This window comes from Lycorma delicatula, chromosome 9 (genome assembly GCF_047948215.1).
Source record: "Lycorma delicatula isolate Av1 chromosome 9, ASM4794821v1, whole genome shotgun sequence".
In the NCBI taxonomy this organism is placed as follows: Eukaryota; Metazoa; Arthropoda; class Insecta; order Hemiptera; family Fulgoridae; genus Lycorma; species Lycorma delicatula.
In genome coordinates this window covers 35,335,936-35,355,751 of record NC_134463.1, presented here as the reverse complement: position 1 = coordinate 35,355,751, position 19,816 = coordinate 35,335,936, and the positions used below count along the sequence as shown (strand labels likewise).

Here is a 19,816-nt window from a genome sequence, read left to right as displayed (position 1 = left end):
TAGCATTATCTCTAGTGATGCTCACTTATATGAGTATATAGAAAACGAGGTATTTCTATCGGTTTTAGTTTCTATTCTGAGTTAGACTATAGAATAACCTATTTAGAGCGGAAGTCTATTGTTTGTAGTTCTATCTGCATGTGTGTGCGCGCGCTCGCGTTTCATTTAATCATAATGGTAAATTTTCTTAACGACGGAAACATAACTCTGCCGTTCCGAAAAATTGATTTCACACAAGGTGTATTTCTAGTAATATCTTTTATTTTGAACGGTTTTAAAAATGTCATTTTTTAAATACCAATTAGGATAATCAAATAGTGCTGTAATATATTTAAAAACTGCATAGAAATGTTTCCTCTAGTGTGTTAAAAAAAAATAAAAGAAATTATATTGGATCAGTATAACAAAAATTAAAGGAATGGGTAGTTGCCGGAAATATGTCTACGAAATTAAAAAATTTGAAAATGATTTTTTTAATGAAAAACAAAAAAACACTAATCCAAAGATAAGAAATATTTATTTTCGACGAAATTCATTTTTCTTTTAAATTTGATTTATATAAAAAAATAATGTGGATAATTTACAATACTACAACGAAAAATAAACAATTTAAATTTTCGACAAACTTTTCAAATTATGTAAAAATCTTGGTATCACTTTAATCTACTTCGTTGATAAAATAAATAATTTTTCTTTTATAACAAGAAAGACTATTCTTAAATGTTCAACAAAGTCCATTCCCAACATCTTTCACTTGTCTAAAAATTGGTTAATGGAGAGAAAAGAATCGCGTATTCTTCAGCATTCTCTTGAATGAGGAAATGTTGATTAAATTTTCTACTCGGTTCCATAAATTTTGCTTAAGGAGGTACCCTAAAAAATTTAATTATTATCAAGAAGGTTGCAGTTAATTTATTTGATAATGAAATTTGTTTGTCCCATAATTTTAGGTAGAATCGTACAGAAACTATTGGTATCGAAAGAGATAAAAAATTAGCAAGTGGAAAACTAGCCAAGTTTCCTAAAAAAATTATTTGTTATTAATTTTTAACAGAAACCTGGATAAACGATTAAAAAGACTTATAGCAGTTCAAAAAGAAGGCTGGAAATAAGCACTTATTTCCCATGACCTGGATTACAATTACCAGCCAGATGAAGATAGCCAATAATAGCCAGATGAAGAAACACTCAGTTTCTAATGATATATAATTTAAGTGCAAAAAACCAGTTTATAAAAATTCGTCAACCTAATCGAGTGATGTAAACACATTTACAAAAAAATATATTCACCAATACTTAATTACCTGGGGTAGAAAGTGTATATGTACACGCACATATGTGCGCGCATCCGCGCAGGAACGTTTACATAAATATATAAGTACGTATTTTACTTATGTAATTTAACTATATTCCCGTTATGGCTGTGCCAATAATTTGCTTAATAACACGTTTTATAACAATGAGAAAAGAATTAATTTCATTATTGAAAAAAAAAATCTGATGTGGACATCACATGACTTCCTTGTACGCCTATTAAATTATATACGCGTATACACATTTTAAAAGTAAATACAATTTTATTTCATTAATAACTGGTGATATTTTTTTATTTTTATTGTTTATAATTTATTGTAAACATTTTTTACAATCAGAGGTTAATAATTATTAATAAATCAATATATTTAAATTAAAAAAAAAATTTAAAAAGAAAACGAGATTAAGAAATTTGAACCGATGTACACTTCTTCCGCTTGTAAGATCCAAATATTTCATTAATTAAAATATTATTGTTTTCTAACTTTGGAACCAATGAAAATAAGTACCACTTATCATATTTCGTTGAAAAGCTATCAATGAAAGCTTATTACTGCAGTTAAGAAAAAGTCCAAAATCCAAATTTTTTGATCTTAAAATCATTGTGGAATTCTTAGTGTCTTCTTGATATTTTTTATATCTGAATAAACGATACCTTAACAAAAAAAATCTTTCTGTTAAAAATTACTTCAAAGTAACAGAGCAGGAATATTGTAAAGATTATTTAACTTTTTAAAAAGTTGGCACAATAGTAAACTATTTTACAAAATGTATTACATCAATGAATATACAGTAGTTGTTGAGAATTTATAGCAAATATTTATTTAAAATTATTATAAAATTTAAGATTAAGTACACGATCAAAAATGTAAAAAAAAAACTGAAAAATATATGTTGATGTATAAAATTCTGATTGCCTAAATTAACAAATAACGGTATTTATTTTAGTATTAGCGAAATTTATAAAATTAAATTCGATTTAAAAATCTAAAGCATAAAAATGAATAATTTTTTATCATCCAATTTTCTTGAAAATATTCTACTTGATAGATCGTTTTATGAACTCAAAAAATTTATAATATAAATGCTTTTTTACAGATGTGGTTCCTGTTCGTATTATTTCATTTTATTTTTCCATACTACAATAAAAATTAAATGTAAAGGTTTCTAGATATAGAACAGTAAGGAGTGTTGGCGCTATTGATAAAACGTTGTCATCACACACTTCCGGACACGCAGCCCCTTTGCCGTAAAATCGATCTGCATATAATATTCATTAATATTAATTTCAGTATAAAATCTCTGAGGAAACTTTTAAATCATTGATAATCCTTTACTAATCTTTTGTTCACTTTTTTTTAATTTATCGACGCCAATGTAGCGCGTACAAATTTTTTCAATTGTATAGTTCAGCGGTGTAAATAATATATTTATCAGTTTTACTTCTCATTTTACTAATTAAAGAAGTTGGCTTGAAAACAAAATCAGTTATATATAAATATAACCGTCAGATTTTTTTTTTTTAATAGAAAAGTTGTGTTTTTTATTGTTATAAATGAACTAATAAAAAAAAGTAAATTTCACGTTGTTCAATTTTCAATATTATTTCCCTTATGTGTACATTTACAATCTGTTCAACTAGCAAACAATAAGCAACCCTCCCACGGCCCAGTGAAATGAGGATTTCACTGGGCCGTTTATTTTTGTTATATTTAATTCCTATATATTTATTTATTCCTTTAATTAATTTTAGTTATCTGAAGAATGCCGGTTTGAAAACAGTTGGCCTCCATCTTAAAATTATTAGTTATAACTGGTAACCCATACTTCGTAAGGGTAAAAATGTATATCGCCCAGTTCTTAGCGTTACCCGATAAATACCTCTTTCTTTCTTTCTTTTTTCCTGCTTAACCTCCGGTAATTACCGTTCAGATAATACTTGAGAGGATGAATGAGGATGATATGTATGATTGTAAATGAAGTGTAGTCTTGTACAGTATCAGTTCGACCCGTTCCTGAGATGTGTGGTTAATTGAAAACCAATCGCCAAAGAACACCGGTACCACGATCTAGTATTCAAATCCGTGTAAAAAGAACTGACTTTACTAGAATTTGAACGCTGGAACTCTCGACTTCCAAATCAGCTGTTTTGGGAAGACGCGTTCACCACTAGACCAACCCGGTGGGTTATACCCGACAAATACCATTAGGAGGTGACCGCACTTCGTTTCCCATTCTTTCTAACATTTTTTTATTTTATATTTTTTAGTCAAATATTCGGAGGTATGTGCAGTAAGTCACATCGTACATACAGTAACAGTGGCAGTGGTTGTGTTGGTTGAGCCGCCGCGTCGTACACCGTCTCACCACTTAAATAAACGAAAATGGCTTTTAGATATTTATCTGAAGATTGTTTGCAAGCCCAAATCGAGTGAATATCTCGTTTAGTACGGTCAGAAATAGGGAAAATCTACAATCATTGGTCAAATATTTTTTACCTTTCTTTACCCCTTTCGGGTAAAATTTCTAAAAATCTAGAGATGGTTATTTAAATGTTCATATTAGATTACATATACCAAAAATCAAGTTGATATCTTCATTTGTTACTGAGAAATTAAAAAAAAGAAAACAGTAAATTTCATTTTTACTCCATTTTAACCGTTTAAATTCGGAATTTAAAAAAAATTCTTTCTTAATGTGCACTTACACCGTAAGAACGTGTAAGCAAATCTTCATCAATATTTATCTTCAATAGTTTTTGCTAGGCGTTGATTGTAAATCTGTCAGGACATGTTTTAACCCACCGGGTTGGTCAAGTGGTGAACGAGTCTTCCCAAATCAGCTGATTTGGAAGTCGAGAGTTCCGGCGTTCAATTCCTAGTAAAGGCACTTTTATACGGATTTGAATACTAGATCGTGGATACCGGTGTTCTTTGGTGGTTAGATTTCAATTAACCACACATCTCAGGAATGGTCGAACTGAGACTGTACAAGACTACACTTCATTTACACTTATACATATTATCCTCATTCATCTACTGAAATAATACCTGAACGGTAATTCCCGGAGGCTAAACAAGAAAAGAAAGGACGTGTTGTTTTATAGGTACAGATTTATTTGCTTTAAATCTGTTCAAATTTTTAATTTAATTTTAATGCATTTTTACACGACTGCCCAAAAAGAAGTATAAGTATTTAGGGTGTATGTATGTATGTTTATTTTACGTATTAGCTCAACGCTGAACCGATTTAGATATATCATCCCGCGTTGGAATCCTTATATTACCGGCAGTACCATAGGGTATATAAATATATATTTGTTTGAATAAATTTAAAATATTTGAAAAAATATTACACTAAATGCAAATAATTTATACAAAAATGTCATCCGCACACTCTTTAATTATTTTATATTAGTAATTATCCTATAATAAAGAGCAATGTTTGTCAGCATTGTTTTTTTTGCAGTCGTGTTTTTTAATTTTTAATATTTATCTCTTGTATTTAATTTGCTTATTATTCATTTTTAAATAATAAACGTTTTCTACGTAACGACGTATGCTATAATTATATAATTAAGATTGCTTGCAAAAATTGATAATAACAATAAATAACAAAAGTTATAAAGTACCAAACTTTTATCAAAGATGTAGCGCAACTAATGTCGTCGTCATAAAAAGTAAAAAAAAATGTGCCTTATCCTAAACGCAACAGTTTCACAGACATCTAACACGTTCATCTAATACTACCTCTTTTTATTTCAAAATTAAAATTCTAGCAGTTTTTTTATCGTCTTTCAGACTCAAAAAATTTGATCAGAAGTTACATTTTAAAAGATAAACGTTGGTGAAAGTAAAATAAACTCCTTGTTTATACTGAGTACGAGCACAATATATTTATAACGTTCTAGATCTTCCAAATAATCTGCAAACTTTTATCAAGTTGTTCTTCATATGCATATCGAACGAATGTATAATTCAATAAGATATTTAAAAATAAAATAAAATTTGGCTGATGTTCACGTAAATAGGTTAGCAATAATAAACCCAATCTTTTAAAATAAGAATTTAAAAAATAAAAATCTTATACTTTTGGCAAACTATATATATAATGTTTGCCAACTACTGTTACGTAACAAAAATAATATATTATTATGTATACAGTTATCTGATAAGTGTGGTAATAAAAAATTAAAATTATATAAGTAATAATATGAAGGAAGTACAGTTTTTATTCAATTATGTAAGTTGAAAAAAACGAGAATTAATCAAGGACGGTTGAATAAGCTTTTTATTGGATAAGATTTTTTTTTTGGAAGGATAACATCCTCCAATAAAAAATAAATCATTCTTACATGTGTTGAAAGTTTTCACTCTAGTACTACCGAAGTAAAGTGGTTGATAGGTGTAGCTGATATATTTTTATTTCCGAAAGAAAATAATCTGCGAAATGTTTTGGGTATTATTACGTGATAGAAGGGTTATCTTAAAAGTAACGACCGTACAATAATTTCTCTTACCAAGGTAAACACGTCTGTAAGATAGAGTTAACCGATTTGATGATATTGTTTTTGCAGTTTACCTTTTACCGCCCTTCATTGTAATTATTTACATACGAATTGTAAATGTTTAAAAATAAATAAGATAATTAACATTGTCGTCAGCGGCGAAATTCGTCAAGTGAAACGATTCTTTAACTTTACAAACTGATAGCATCTAAAATTGATAAATAACTACTCGCTATTTTAATGCAATGAATTTAAAAAAATATTATGGAAACAGATGTAAAATGTTTCGGAACGATTCAAAAAGGACATAGTATTGCCCATAATAACGCGTATTCACTTCTCCATCCCTAATACGGGTCGTTTGCTGAGGATTATCGGGTAGAACATAATATTTTCAGTAATTATATAAAATTCTTACATTCGAAAAATTTTTGTCTGTTCGAAAAGATAAAGGAATTTTTTGAACGACAAATTATTTTTATGTGATGAACTAAAAAGTAACTTCAACGAAGTGAACATATAAATTGTTAAATAAACTAACTAAAAATAGATAATAAAGGATAATATGAAGCTTGTCGAAAGCTTTATACCGACTTTTCGAAAAAAAATACGGTATTACTACTTTCTTTCCCACGGTGGATTAGGTAAGGGGATTGAAATTGAATATTCTTTACCTTTTGAGGTATGAGGAATACGAAATACCATTCACTTAAAATATAATTTACTTAGCTACATAGGCTTGTATGAATAAAATTTGTGGCTTGGAAATATTCAAAACTATTAGATAAATTTTATTGAAATTTATATATACTGTAATAGTGTACCTGAAGTTGTACATGTGAAAATTTTATTAAATTTCGGTTGAACCGTTTGTGTGTTACGCTCAATTTAAGGTCGGAAACAGACAACGTAACCTCAATTTGAGGTATTTTTTCGGTCGCATATTGCGATGGGGGAGTGAAAATATATTTTTTTTCACGTTTTGAGGTATGAGGATTACGAAATACCATCATGTATAACATTTTGTGGCTCGAAAATCTCCAAAGATTGAAGTGAAAAAAAAATGTTGCTTACCGTTTTAGTCATGTTTAGTGTTGTCTCCTTCAAAGTAGTTTCCCTCTGATTGCACACACTTATTCCAGCGCTTCTGCCACTGATGGTAAACATTTCTGGAACTCATCTTCTGTAATATCCTCCAAGACCCTCGTCACAGCTTTTTGGACATCTTGTGTTGTTTGAAAATGGTGTCCCTTGACCGCCATTTTGACTTTTGGAAATAGAAAAAAGTCGCACGGAGCGATATCTGGTGAATAAGGTGGCTGTGGTAGTACTGAAATTTGTTTTAAGGTTAAAAATTGTTGTACTGTCAGAGCAGTATGGGATGGCGCATTATCGTGATGCAGAATCCAATTATCAGCAATGTTGGCACGGACACGAAGGACTCGTTTACGAAGTCTTTCTAAAATTTCTTTGTAGAAATATTGGTTAACTGTTTGTCCAGGAGGCACCCACTCTTTATGAATAATTCCCTTGGAATCGAAGAAGCACACAAGCATGCATTTCACTTTTGACTTTGACATGCGAGCTTTTTTTGGTCTGGGTGATCCCTTTGAGCACCATTGCGAACTTTGGCGTTTTGTCTCTAGATCGTGTTGAAAAAACCAACCTTCATCGCCAGTGATAACACGGCTCAACAAATCTGGATTGATTTCCGTTTGCTCTAACAGATCGGCTGCCACATTTTTCGGTGTTTCTCGCTGTTGTGTGAGATTTTTGGGAACCATTTTTGCACAAATCTTTCTCATACCAAGATCTTCAGTTATATTAGACGAACCGTTTCTCGATTGATGTTGAGTTCTTCTGCAATCATTTTCACGGATAATCTTCGATCAGATCGTACGATTTCACGCACCCTGGTCAAGTTGACATCTGTCCGTGAGGTTGATGGTCGTCCACTGCAGTCTTCATCTTCAACATTCGTTCTGCCTTCACTAAAAATTTTATGCCACCGAAAAACTTGAGCTCTTGACATAACCTCCTCTCCAAAAGCCTTCTGAAGCTTACCGTAAGTTGTCGTCGCGTTTTCTCCCAATTAAACGCAAAAAGAAATGGCATACTGTTGCGCAATATTTTGCGGTTTCATTTCTGTGACGAGAGACACAAACACGTGTTCACTTATTACAACACAACTCGCGACTGAGCAGTTGCATCAATGTGCCGCTTGGACTAGAAGTAGCTTATAGACCAAGGTCAAAGATGGTGTGCCTACGCAAGCTGCAGGGTTGCCACATCTTGCAAAGAAAAATCAGTTTCATTACTTTATTGTCGCACCTCGTATGTTATAGTAGTGTATCTGAAGTTGCGCATACGAAAATCTGAAGATTGTTTGATACTATCTTCAGTTACACTCAATTTAAGGACGATAATAGACAACTATCTCAATTTGAGGTTATGCTGTTTATATTAGCGTATTTTTCATATGCGCTTATGCAGTGAATCACAGCGGTGAGCGAGTTGAAACTTTATGCGTGTGTTAAGAGTGTACTCATTATTTTTTATTATTTCATCAAATTACGGTTAAAATTATTTAATTTTCTTATAAACAGAAAATATATTTTAATATTAAATTGAAAAATACCTCTTTTAGGTTTCTCATGTAATTTATGTTTTCTATATTTCTGCGCACAAAGTTTTACAAATGTTCTAAAGTTGAATTAGATTCTGTTATGTAGATTAAGATATTAGTTTAATATATAAAAAAAAATGAATTTTGTATTCAAATGATCAATCTTTACTTTGAAGATAACTCAATGTACACCATTCAAATTTATAAAACCCTTCGTGTAAAGAAGTCTGTAAAATATTCATCATTGAAAGTTAAAATAGTTTTACTGACAGACTGACCGAGTAATGAATTTTTTTTCCATTTTCTGAAAAGTAAGAAAAACAGAAACGGCTAATGAATAAGGCCATGGCCTATATGTTCTTCGTTTTTGTTTTTTTTTTTTATTTAAGGGATTTTAATAAACATTCTATTATCTATTTAAATTTTTAAAAAAAAGTTAAAAAACATATATGTATATGAAGTCGGATTCGAAACGATGTATGCATGGTTACGGATTTGACACGTTCTCACTTACACCACATATCTACTTGAGCGACGAGAAACAAAATTAATTTATAAACTAATATAAAATGCTACGGAAATTTTTAGGGCCATTTTTCTGTGTAACCGTCCAGTTTATTAAAGAATTGGAGGATCGAATCTCACTTTTAAATAAAATAAATTTAAACGAAGTGCAATAAAAAATGTATATATGTAATTTAATAGGCCTAAAAGGAAGTCATATGGTGTCCATATCAGTTTTTCTTTTATTAAGGTACACATTGTTATATAAAGAATTAAAAAAAATCATTCATCCAACTCATTTCCTCTATAGTTGTTTATACAGTGTGAATTCAATAGAGCTAAATATAAAAAAAACGCACCCCATAACAGAGGAATACCCCTATTAAAGTTTTCGAATCATTTGGAATGAAAGGGAGAGCGATTCAGACAAATGAACCGCTTAACAACGTCAACCAGTCGGGTATCCAACCAGTAGAATCGGTAAATTGTAATACTAAGGGTTGAATTTTAACATAAATTAGAATAAAATTCTAAGAAAAAAATATTAATCGAGAAATATAGTCCAACAAATCATAACGCTTATCGGCTTGTAAACGTACTTCCCTCTGTATACGTCTAGATTATAAATCATAATTATTCTGTTGTTTATCATTTTGTAAAAATTAAGTAAAAATAGAAGAATCTGTATAGATAGCTGCTAATAAAAATTTCATTCATTTGTTGGATAATTTTTATTTTCACATTACTTAAAGAAAAATATTTTAAAAACATTTTTTAATTAATCTAGTTATTAATCTATTAAAACAATGACTTCATTGAAATTAGAATTAAATTTTAAGTCTTTCCATACCGCTAAAATACGCGTACGCAAGACTTCTGGTCCACATATTACATAAAACGCCATATAATTATAAATCTTAATACCTTAATCACATATGGCGATTTAATATCTTTTGTTTATATCTTTTTTTTTATTTATCCAAAAATCGAGACTTACTTTGTGTAAAAATAGCCTGGAGATAGTTCTTTGTGTATCCAAACAATTATTTTTTCAATTACAGAAATCAGGACACATATGTTCTACTGGTGAAAATAATGGAAAAGGTTTACATAAACGTAGGTTTGGAAACGCTTTGTCTTCGAGTTGGCTAGCGAAAATTTCAATTTTTGTAATAAAAACAAAACCCTACTGTAATTTTTGGTTCCCAAATTTAGGAATAAGCTTGGTGGTTTCTTATGTAATTTAAACTGGAAAATAGGATAAAATAATTCCCAGAACTGTAATTCTAATAGTTTTTAAGATATACGACGTAAAACACAAAATTCATTGTCGAAAAACAATTTTTTTAAGTTTGTAGTACACTGGTTTTATTAAAACACTAATAAATGTGGAAAGATTTAGAAACAAAACTTGTAGAGAATTAAATCGTGAAAAAATTAATGTAAATTTAGCCAACAAAAAGTAAAAAAAATTTTAAAAAATCGGTTTTTCATTGAAACAAAACAGACGAAAAAAGACAGAAAATCGTATTACATTTTCCGTACCTAATAAACATTCTTTTTAAAGCAGTATTGAAACATTCTTAGGTATTTACGAACGAACGGGTCATTTGTAACATGTTCGTTTTGAACGCCAACCTGTTAACAAGTAAATCTTCGTGTTAATGATGAACACATCATGTGATTCAGTATATTCACCGTAGTCTAGGCATTAGTGCAAGGCGAATTTCATGTCGCACTAGTTTGTTAAAAAATAAAGTGTGGAGCATCCTACGGAAAGAAAATTTTTATCCTCTCCGCTTGCAGAATGTTCAAAATTTGCCGCCAACAGATGACCCCCAGCGGTTAAACTTCTGTCATTGGCTTCTAGAGGATGCTGATAAGGTAAATTTAATTTTGTTTACTGATGAAGCCTTTTTTTTTTATGAAAAACGGAGTCTTCAATTCTAAAAATTGTTATGAAGCGAAGACAATCGACATGTTACTGTGGAAACTAGTTTACAACATAGATTTCACATTAATGTTTGGTGTGGTATTATTTATGACAACATTCCGGGACCGTTTGTTTACAATGAAAACATTACAGGAGATCCATACGTTCATTTCTTGAAAAATAGTTTTCCGGCTTTTTGAAGGATATACAAACTAGACTGCAAATTATTTTCCAGTAAGATGGTTCACGCCACATTTTTCTTTAGTAGATAGAAATCACTTGCTAATTTCTTAAACTGGATTAGACGTGGTGGACCATTCGATGCCTGAGTATATCGGTTAATTTTTGTTCTGGTTTGGTTCAATCGTATTATATTAACAAGTACCACGTTTGAATTTTCATAATGGGAAAATTGCTTGCGAAGATATAACAAAATTTCGGAATAACCATGATCTGTTAGATCGAGAGTGTATGTGATGCATGCAAAGATTAGCTTTCAAGCTTCTAACAAATACACCGTTTGAATTTGGAAAAATCGGATGATTGTTGGCAGAGATATTATAAGAGCACTCCACTGCACCTCACAAAAAACGTCCCAGGGGTACCCCATTTTTTACCAGTTGGTGATGATTGGTTTAGCCTCGCACGAGGTGCTCCCATCACCTCACCACTCTAGCCTTACGCGCAGTTCCCACGGGAAGCCCATTATTAATAAACAGAGATTTTTTTAATTTATTTAATATTATTTTATTTAACGTAAATTTAAATCTATTATTTTTGTAATATTATTCTCATTCGATTGATTTAAATCATTCAGTTCAAACACAGTGACAAAGGCTTACGTACAGTTCATTAAAGTTTGTGCTTAACCGGCAAATCTCCACTACTACATTTGTATATATATATATATATATATATAGGTTTTTTTTAAATCGGTTTTTTAGTTTTTGTTATTTTAGTTATAGATTAGTTGATGTAGGTTGATTAGAATCTTTTGTTTCGGGTGGTTTAGTTGGATTTTTGAAATGGTTAGGTTTTTTTTTGATAGGTTTACTTTAAATATTCTGAAGTTTTATTTTATTTTATTTTTATTTTTTTGTTCGGATAGCTTAATTAAAAGCCTAACATTGAAATTGTTATTATGAATTTTTTCTCTGGACATTTATAAAATTTATTTATTTATACATTGAAAGTGTATTGTTTTTTTTTAAACTATATAAATAAGAATAAAGTGATTCCACTTGAAATAATAAACATAACAAAATTATTCTTTATAACTAATCTAAACCCAAATAAAAAAAAAAAAAAAATAAAAATATATATTAACTGAAAATGATAACTAGACTATTCTCAACATTTGACCCAACAACTAAACTTTTACAAAGAAACTGAATAATTATAATAATAACAACAATAATTCTACCAAAATGATACTGAACTAAAAAATCTCGAATAAATATAATAATAAAAATAATAGAAAAAAAACTAATAAATGAATAAATTAATAACTCACCAAAAAGAAATTTTAATCACAGTAATATCAATCTTTACATTTATCATAATCAGAAACATAATAGGATTAATTCCTTATATATATATATATAAGGAATTATAATATATATATTATATATATATATATATATATATATATATATATATATATATATACATATATTTATATATATATATATAGCCTAGACATTCTCAGTAACATAAGGATTCCAACGCGGGGTCATACATCTAAATCGATTCGGCCGATTAGATAATACGACGGAATAAACACACATACACCCTAAATACATTACACTCCTTTCTGAGCAGTCTCTTGTAACAAAGAAGTAATAAATCAGAAAAATACATATTAATGAAAATAAAACTAACCAGCTCAATTCTATAATGAGAGGAAAATAGTAGATGAGAATAATGCACAAAGGATCAGTAAAAAAGGTGTAAAAAAGAGAGGTTGGAAAAGATTATAAACGATCTAAAAATCAATCTCTCAAATATGTTTACCGCTGATATATTAATAAATTATTAAATATTACTAAAAAGTACAAATCCCACTTACCAGCAATTAATTTTGAACTTCTCGAGATCTTTCAGTCCTTAAACCATCGTCTGGAGATTAAAATATCATTATAAAATAAAGTTAAAAAATTAAAATATGAAGCAGTCACCAATGACTGATTGATAGTTATCAGTATATATACTGATAAGAATATAGACTATAAGACTGAAAGATCTCGAGAAGTTGAAAATTAATTGTTGGTAAGGTGGATTTGTATTTTTTAATAATATTTAATGATTAAAAATATATAGAAGATCTCAGGATGTTAAAAGTTCAGCTTGAAATAGAAAAGAACGAAGACAAATTGGTTATTCTGCTTCACATCAAATAACCATTTGACGACAATCTTCTCTTTCACTAACTTTTTCTCATTTCTCGTAATTTGGTTCCATCGACGGGCTGCGTAATCCATGACTCCGTCTAATTCCTACACTGCCTTATTAGATATTATAAAAAATAAAAACTAAACAAAAGGGTAAATTGTAGATAAAGGAAAGTTATTTGGACACTACACTCGAACTAATTCCTGTACGTGTGGGTAAAATAGCTCATGCTAATGTGTGCAGTTCTTACCCTATTCGTTTTTGTTGCAATGTAGAATATCGACATCACTACACCTATCATCTACATTCGGACAATTCGTTATTCGTAACTTACCTAGATCTACTCGGATGTTTTTTTTTGTCTTCAGTCATTTGTCTAGTTTGATGCAGCTCTCCAAGATTCCCTATCTACTGCCAGTCGTTTCATTTCGGTATACCCCCTACATCTTACATCCCTAACAATTTGTTTTACGTATTCCAAACGTCGCCTGCCTGCACAATTTTTCCCTTCTACCTGTCCCTCCAACATCAAAACAACTATTCCAAGTTGCCTTAATATTTGGCCTATAAGTCAGTCTCTTCTTTTAACTATATTTTTCCAAATGCTTCTTCTTCATCAATTTGCCGCAACGCCTCTTCATTTGTAACTTTATCCACCCGTCTGATTTTTAACATTCTCCTATAGCACCGCATTTCAAAAGCTTTTAATTTTCTTCTCAGGTAGTCTGATCGTTCAAGTTCCACTTCCATATAAAGCTACGCTCCAAATATATACATTCAAAAATGATTTCCTGACGTTTAAATTAATTTTTGACGTAAAAAAATTAGATTTCTGACCGAAGGCTCATTTCGCCTTTGTTATTCAGCATTTTATATTGCTCCTGCTTCGTCCATCTTTAGTAATTCGGATGTAAGATACACAAAAACACCCTTTTTGAGAAATTATCTTTAGCGTATGACTCGTAATATTGTTTACTATTATTCTTTTCTCCCTACCATTTATTAAAGTACAGCACGCGTACTGTAACTTTCAGAATTAAATAAAACACAGATATGTGTTGTCTTATTTAATTTTAACTATGTCTATAGCTCCTCGTGCGAAAAACGCAACGAAAGAAACTCGAGAAAAATATTTTTCGAGCGGGTGGTTTTATAAAAAACTAACATTTATTTCATTTTTCTAATAACGGTTTTTTTTAAATTCAATTCTGACTGAAATAAAAATTTCATCGAAATAATAGATTTAGTAATAATGAAACTTTCAAAACGTTACATTATTTAATATAATTCCTGACTTTAATTCAGCTTAAGATTAAAATATCGTATAAATATCATTTAAGTCATTTCAGCAGTTTTAACAAGTCTGAATAAATAAACTGAAAAAAAATTCTAAATAGAGTTGGGATTACAGATAGTTCAATACTAATTACAGAGGATTATCAATGGGTACGGGCAGCGAGGAGGGAATCTTTAATATAACAGCAGCCAGTACACAACGGCTCTCTCTCTCTCTCTCTATATATATATATATATATATATGAGAGAGAGAGAGAGAGTGAAAGTGAAAGAGAGCGAAAGCGACTGTGTGTGTGTCAGACTAACATTATCACTTGATACTATTAGTATCAAAGGTAACGGCTAAAGGTCAATAATTATTGAATACACACTATTTCATTCAAACAATCTACAAAAAAAACTTTCATGTCTTTGTCACGTGGCAATATTAGATAAAAATCACATTGTTCTAATATATTATTAATATATAAACCGCTAGTTATCAATATCTTATGTAATTGAATTTTTAGATGTATATAAATTTTATTTAGGTTTTGTATAACTACACATTCTGTGTGAAATAAAAATATAAATATGAAAGTTAGAAAGAGATTATTAAACTTTATAGAAAAAAATTGTATTTTTATTTTTAGAATTCAATATTAGCTCTTCAGAAAACGTTAAGAGTAAGATTGGTTCAGGAAATCTATTTAGTACCTAGAACAAGCTGAGTGCTACAGATATTACTGCAGAAATTTATGCATTTTAATTTCTTTTTATGCTTACAGGCTTTACCATAAAATCTTCTCGTATTAAGAAGACTGATGAATGATTTGTGAAAAATTCATTAACCTAATTCTATCTCAAGTAAGATCTTTACCCAAAACTGCTTAATCTAACAAATCCTTAAACTAACATTTAAATCCGAATATTTAAAAATAATTAAGAAGACCTAGTTTATCCGACATCAACTTTAGCTGCTACTATGGAGCCATCGGATAGGAAAAATAGTTCCGGAAAACTCCACATGCTGGCCGCTCCTTTACTAGATCACAGTAAGTATCCACCATTATATTTCACTTTTTGTTGAATATTCTACTATTTGTTGAATTTTACGGTTCATACATTCCAGGGACGGGCGAAGTTGTTTTTTTTTTAAACTCTCTTTTCGGTTGGTTCTTTAATTCCTGAAGGAAAACAATTTGTTGCAGCATTTATTTAATTTGGTAAATACAAATCCATTGATAATTATTATGTTGATCTCCTCCTGGGTAAAAATGCTTCGATAACCTAAGAGATTTTGAATGGGATAGCTACTCGTGCCTGAGGAAGTTTGAGCTATCGTCAAAACGGGTGGCAATGGAACCGCATTACTTCTCATGAGTAGATCCTTACTAGCTATGTTGGGTAAAGTTAACAAAAAACACACAGCTAGTATTTGCCAAAAGAAATTGGACTTTAATTGAAAATAAAACAAATGAACTTATGTTAGAATCATAACCTTAAAACATAAAAAGAAATTATGAAATTAACATAACTTAATGATACTTAAAATATCAGCTGAATCAACATATGAACAATGATGTTAAATGAAAAAATACATGAATATACATTTTTTAAATACACAATGTAACAAAGCCTGAAAACAAGAGAACATAAAACACCTTATTTTCAAATTAGATACTTAAAACATAACATCAATAGAAAGTGGAACTGGAAAACAGTTGCACTACTAACATATACTGTAATATGAAAATTAGCAATGAACAGATGTTATTAGCTTAGAAAAAATAAATTACAATAATTTCAGTATAAAAGGCGTTAATTACAATATAATCACATTAAAATAAGTAATAATATAAATAGAGTTCATATTGATAAATAAGCATTCTTGATTTTGTAACAAGTTACAAAAAATAAATTATGGAGTTAATTAGAATGACAAAACGTAATAATTAAACATGTAAAATAGGTAAGCCACCTAGCATGATTGCACTTAAGTGAATAAATGGTTTTTTAAATTAAACTTGAAATCGAAAGGCATAGGGTATGATGAACTGAATGTTCCAGTAAATGTTAATGATAAAATAATTGTTGAACGTAATAAATAATGAAAATTGAACTTGCCTGTAGCACACAAATAATATCAAGATACGAACTCGTGAATGAAGGTAAATGAATACATACAGTAATCCAGGGCGTAGTCCGCACTGGTGTATCAGGAGTACAGGGGTGTGACGTGGTTTAGTGGTAGAATAATACGTAGCATCTCAGATATGTAGCGACGAGTTTGGAGATTCTGCATTGATGAAAATAATCCGCAGCTCGAGAAGATTCGGCGTCTAAATAGAATTGGCAGCTTGTAGTGATTGAAACACTTTCCACAGAGACGTAATGTAGAATTTGAAGAATATATTAACGAAGAAACGAGGCAAAACAAAACATTGAGATCGGTGAAATTACGAGACACTGCCGAGTAGAGCTAGAGAATATTTCGACAGAGAAATACCGCAACGTTTATGCGGGTATGAATGCGATGAAATATTGTCACAAAGTTTGAGAGAGAATGGCCATAGGCGACTGTACAGGAGGAATGATGGATCTACTCTGCCGAAAAGATGGCGTGAAAGAAAAGAGGGGGAAACCAGACACAGGTAGTGGACAGGAGAGAGTGTGTGTAAAAAACAAGAGATGTGTGCATGTATTAGTACGGGAACGAATGAATAACGGGTGTGTGAAAAGGGTAGCCAAAAATAATTCGAGAAATGAATACACGCGGTCACTAAGGATGACGGAAGCAGACAGTCTGGCCGGAGCCAGAAGTGTCGAGCACGAGAACAAATAATCAACCAGGTACAAATGACAAGCCCAAAATACGAAACATAGTAAAATTTACTATGCCTGTAACAAACAACATGACCCATCCCTAGCTTTGAATTCATTGGAAATAACGGAACTTTACGCATGGCGTAAACACTTCCCATCAACCTTTTTTTGTCTCTTATTTTCATATCTTTTCCTTCGTTTTGAGTTCTACTGCTAAATCTGATTTGAAGAAGCCAGGACACTCGTAAAGTTAATCATGGTATAATCTGGAGGAGTGATGCCTATGTATAAGTCAAAGGATCTTTTTTCTTATCGGCCTTAGTACTATAAACTGAATGGCTGAGTTATCTATCGATTAAAACCGGTCCTAGTCTTCCTCAAACACAAATAAAAATCAAAGAAGCATTGCCTCTACACGTCTCAATATCCTTATCATAGATATAGCACTAGACCTACCCCCATTTAAATTAAAATAGACAATAGAGTAAGATTCGTCGGCTGTTTATTAACACAGTCATGAAGGAATAGCGAAAAAGTACAAAAATCTTTAACGCTATTCAATCCAAGTATAATTTCTGAGGGAGATCGAAAAACGTTTACTTAGGATAAGTATAGCAAATATGTATTTCCGAGAACATCTCAGGTTTTCATGACTGATACCGTCACTCATTTCTGGAATTCTGTAGCTTGTAGAAGCATCCACTGAACTGTAAAGAGTTCAGATAGATCTCAATTATCAAATACCCACAACCCACGCGCGCGTGCGTAAAATTAACTATGCGTATTTAACAATTAAGTCCATTTCATCAACACGTCTTTTACATAACTATAAAAACTGATGTTTTGTCCTCACTTTTTATGTAATCTTCCAATCCTTTAATTTTATGCAAAAAACATACAATATTTAGCAGATGGAATGTTATAGTATGTTCAATGAACAAGGGGATTAAATAACAAGGTTATGGATCAAGGATGTAACAGTTAATACAGTATATAAATAGAATCCAGCTGGTCTATTAAGTTATGTAGCCACTACAATCTTTGCGTCATTACCAACAGTACACATATTCGTTTATATTATATAAGAAAATTATCCTGAGTTTTTTTTTATTGATTTAAAAATAAATTAATTTATTGGTTAAGATCAACAATTTAAAAAAATTCATGTTCAGATTTGATTAGATAACCTAAATTAAGACTGATCAATATTAATCTTTTATACTATTCTTCTCTGAAGTATTTTACCAGTTTCAAACTTAAATAAAATCAGTTTGATATTATCAGCTGTAATAAAATAATTCAGTGGTAGCGTCTCGGCTTTCCATCTGAAAGTCCTGGATACGAATCCCGGTCAGCCATGGCATTTTTCATACGCTATAAATTTCGATTAACGCTAATGATCGTAGCAGTCGATTCCCGTAATCTCATAAAAAAGTAATATGCAAATTTTATTTTATGGAAAAAACAATGTTGTTACATAGGAACATAGTTCAGACTAAACGTTTATAATTCAGTCGGACACTTACATACACAATTGACCAATAATGTAAAGCTTCCATCCTGGGAAAAAATCCTCATGGTATTCCAACGAATTATGACCAGGGTAGCGACCAGTTGCTAAATGGGAACGTTGTCCCGTATCTTTCATTTATAGTATTTAATTTTATGTTTAAAGTATATAGATCAAATTTCTGTCAAGAATGTGCGAAGAATTCACCAGTAGCGCTAGTGTCATCCTTAGTGTGAACTGGTAAGGGACCTGCAGATCGATCCCTGAACTTCATTAATTTTATGCGAAATAAAATCTATAACCCAATAGTCATATACCATTCTACTACAAAGTAGCTTTTACTTCTATATATCAGTTGCTTTACAACCTAATTACCGATATATTTTTAGTAGTTGACGGGGTGCGTCTATCCATTTTAGTGAATATATTACAAGTGAGCGGTTGGGACACGTAAGCCGGTGGTGTATGGCACCGCGCTTAGTCAGTTCACGCTGTTTAGGTAAGCTCTAGGAGCTATTTAAGACACTGGTCGCTAAACTGTTTCTAGGCTCAGTAGCCGTTTGTGGCACAGACATTCGCTTTAGGGCGACCGAATGAGGTGGTGGCGGGAGAAACGCCAAGCAAATCAAAGCCTATTTACCGAAAAGAAGTCTTTCAGGAGGTTTATAAGGTAATGAACATTTTTACAGTACGGTCTGATGATCAAGTCACCAGGGACGATTTCGAAAATTAACCTTAAATCTAATTCTAAACCTATTTAACAGGTTGCCGTAGACAGTTGGAAGCGTGAGCCTAAACCGAGTGTACTGTTCATGTAAGAACGTTACTATCTTGTGTTCCGCTTATACAATTCCAAACGTTACGTATGTTTTATGCAGGCTTAAATAATACGTATTATTCATTGCTTTTAAATTATATCATTTATATAAA

At 30.8% G+C, this 19,816-nt stretch overlaps 1 protein-coding gene and 1 long non-coding RNA gene across 2 annotated transcripts in view; one reads left to right on the top strand and one right to left on the bottom strand.

Moving 5' to 3' along the window:
* Nucleotides 1-19,816, bottom strand: part of LOC142329883 (monocyte to macrophage differentiation factor) — a 132,119-nt gene that overhangs the window by 34,191 nt on the left and 78,112 nt on the right. The gene's annotated exons all lie outside the window — the stretch shown is intronic.
* LOC142329884 (uncharacterized) overlaps nucleotides 1-19,816 on the top strand; it is a 63,654-nt gene that overhangs the window by 23,493 nt on the left and 20,345 nt on the right. Inside the window, exon 2 of the long non-coding RNA XR_012757611.1 lies at nucleotides 15,339-15,605. This is a non-coding gene — a long non-coding RNA (uncharacterized LOC142329884). The remainder of the gene's footprint in view (nucleotides 1-15,338; nucleotides 15,606-19,816) is intronic.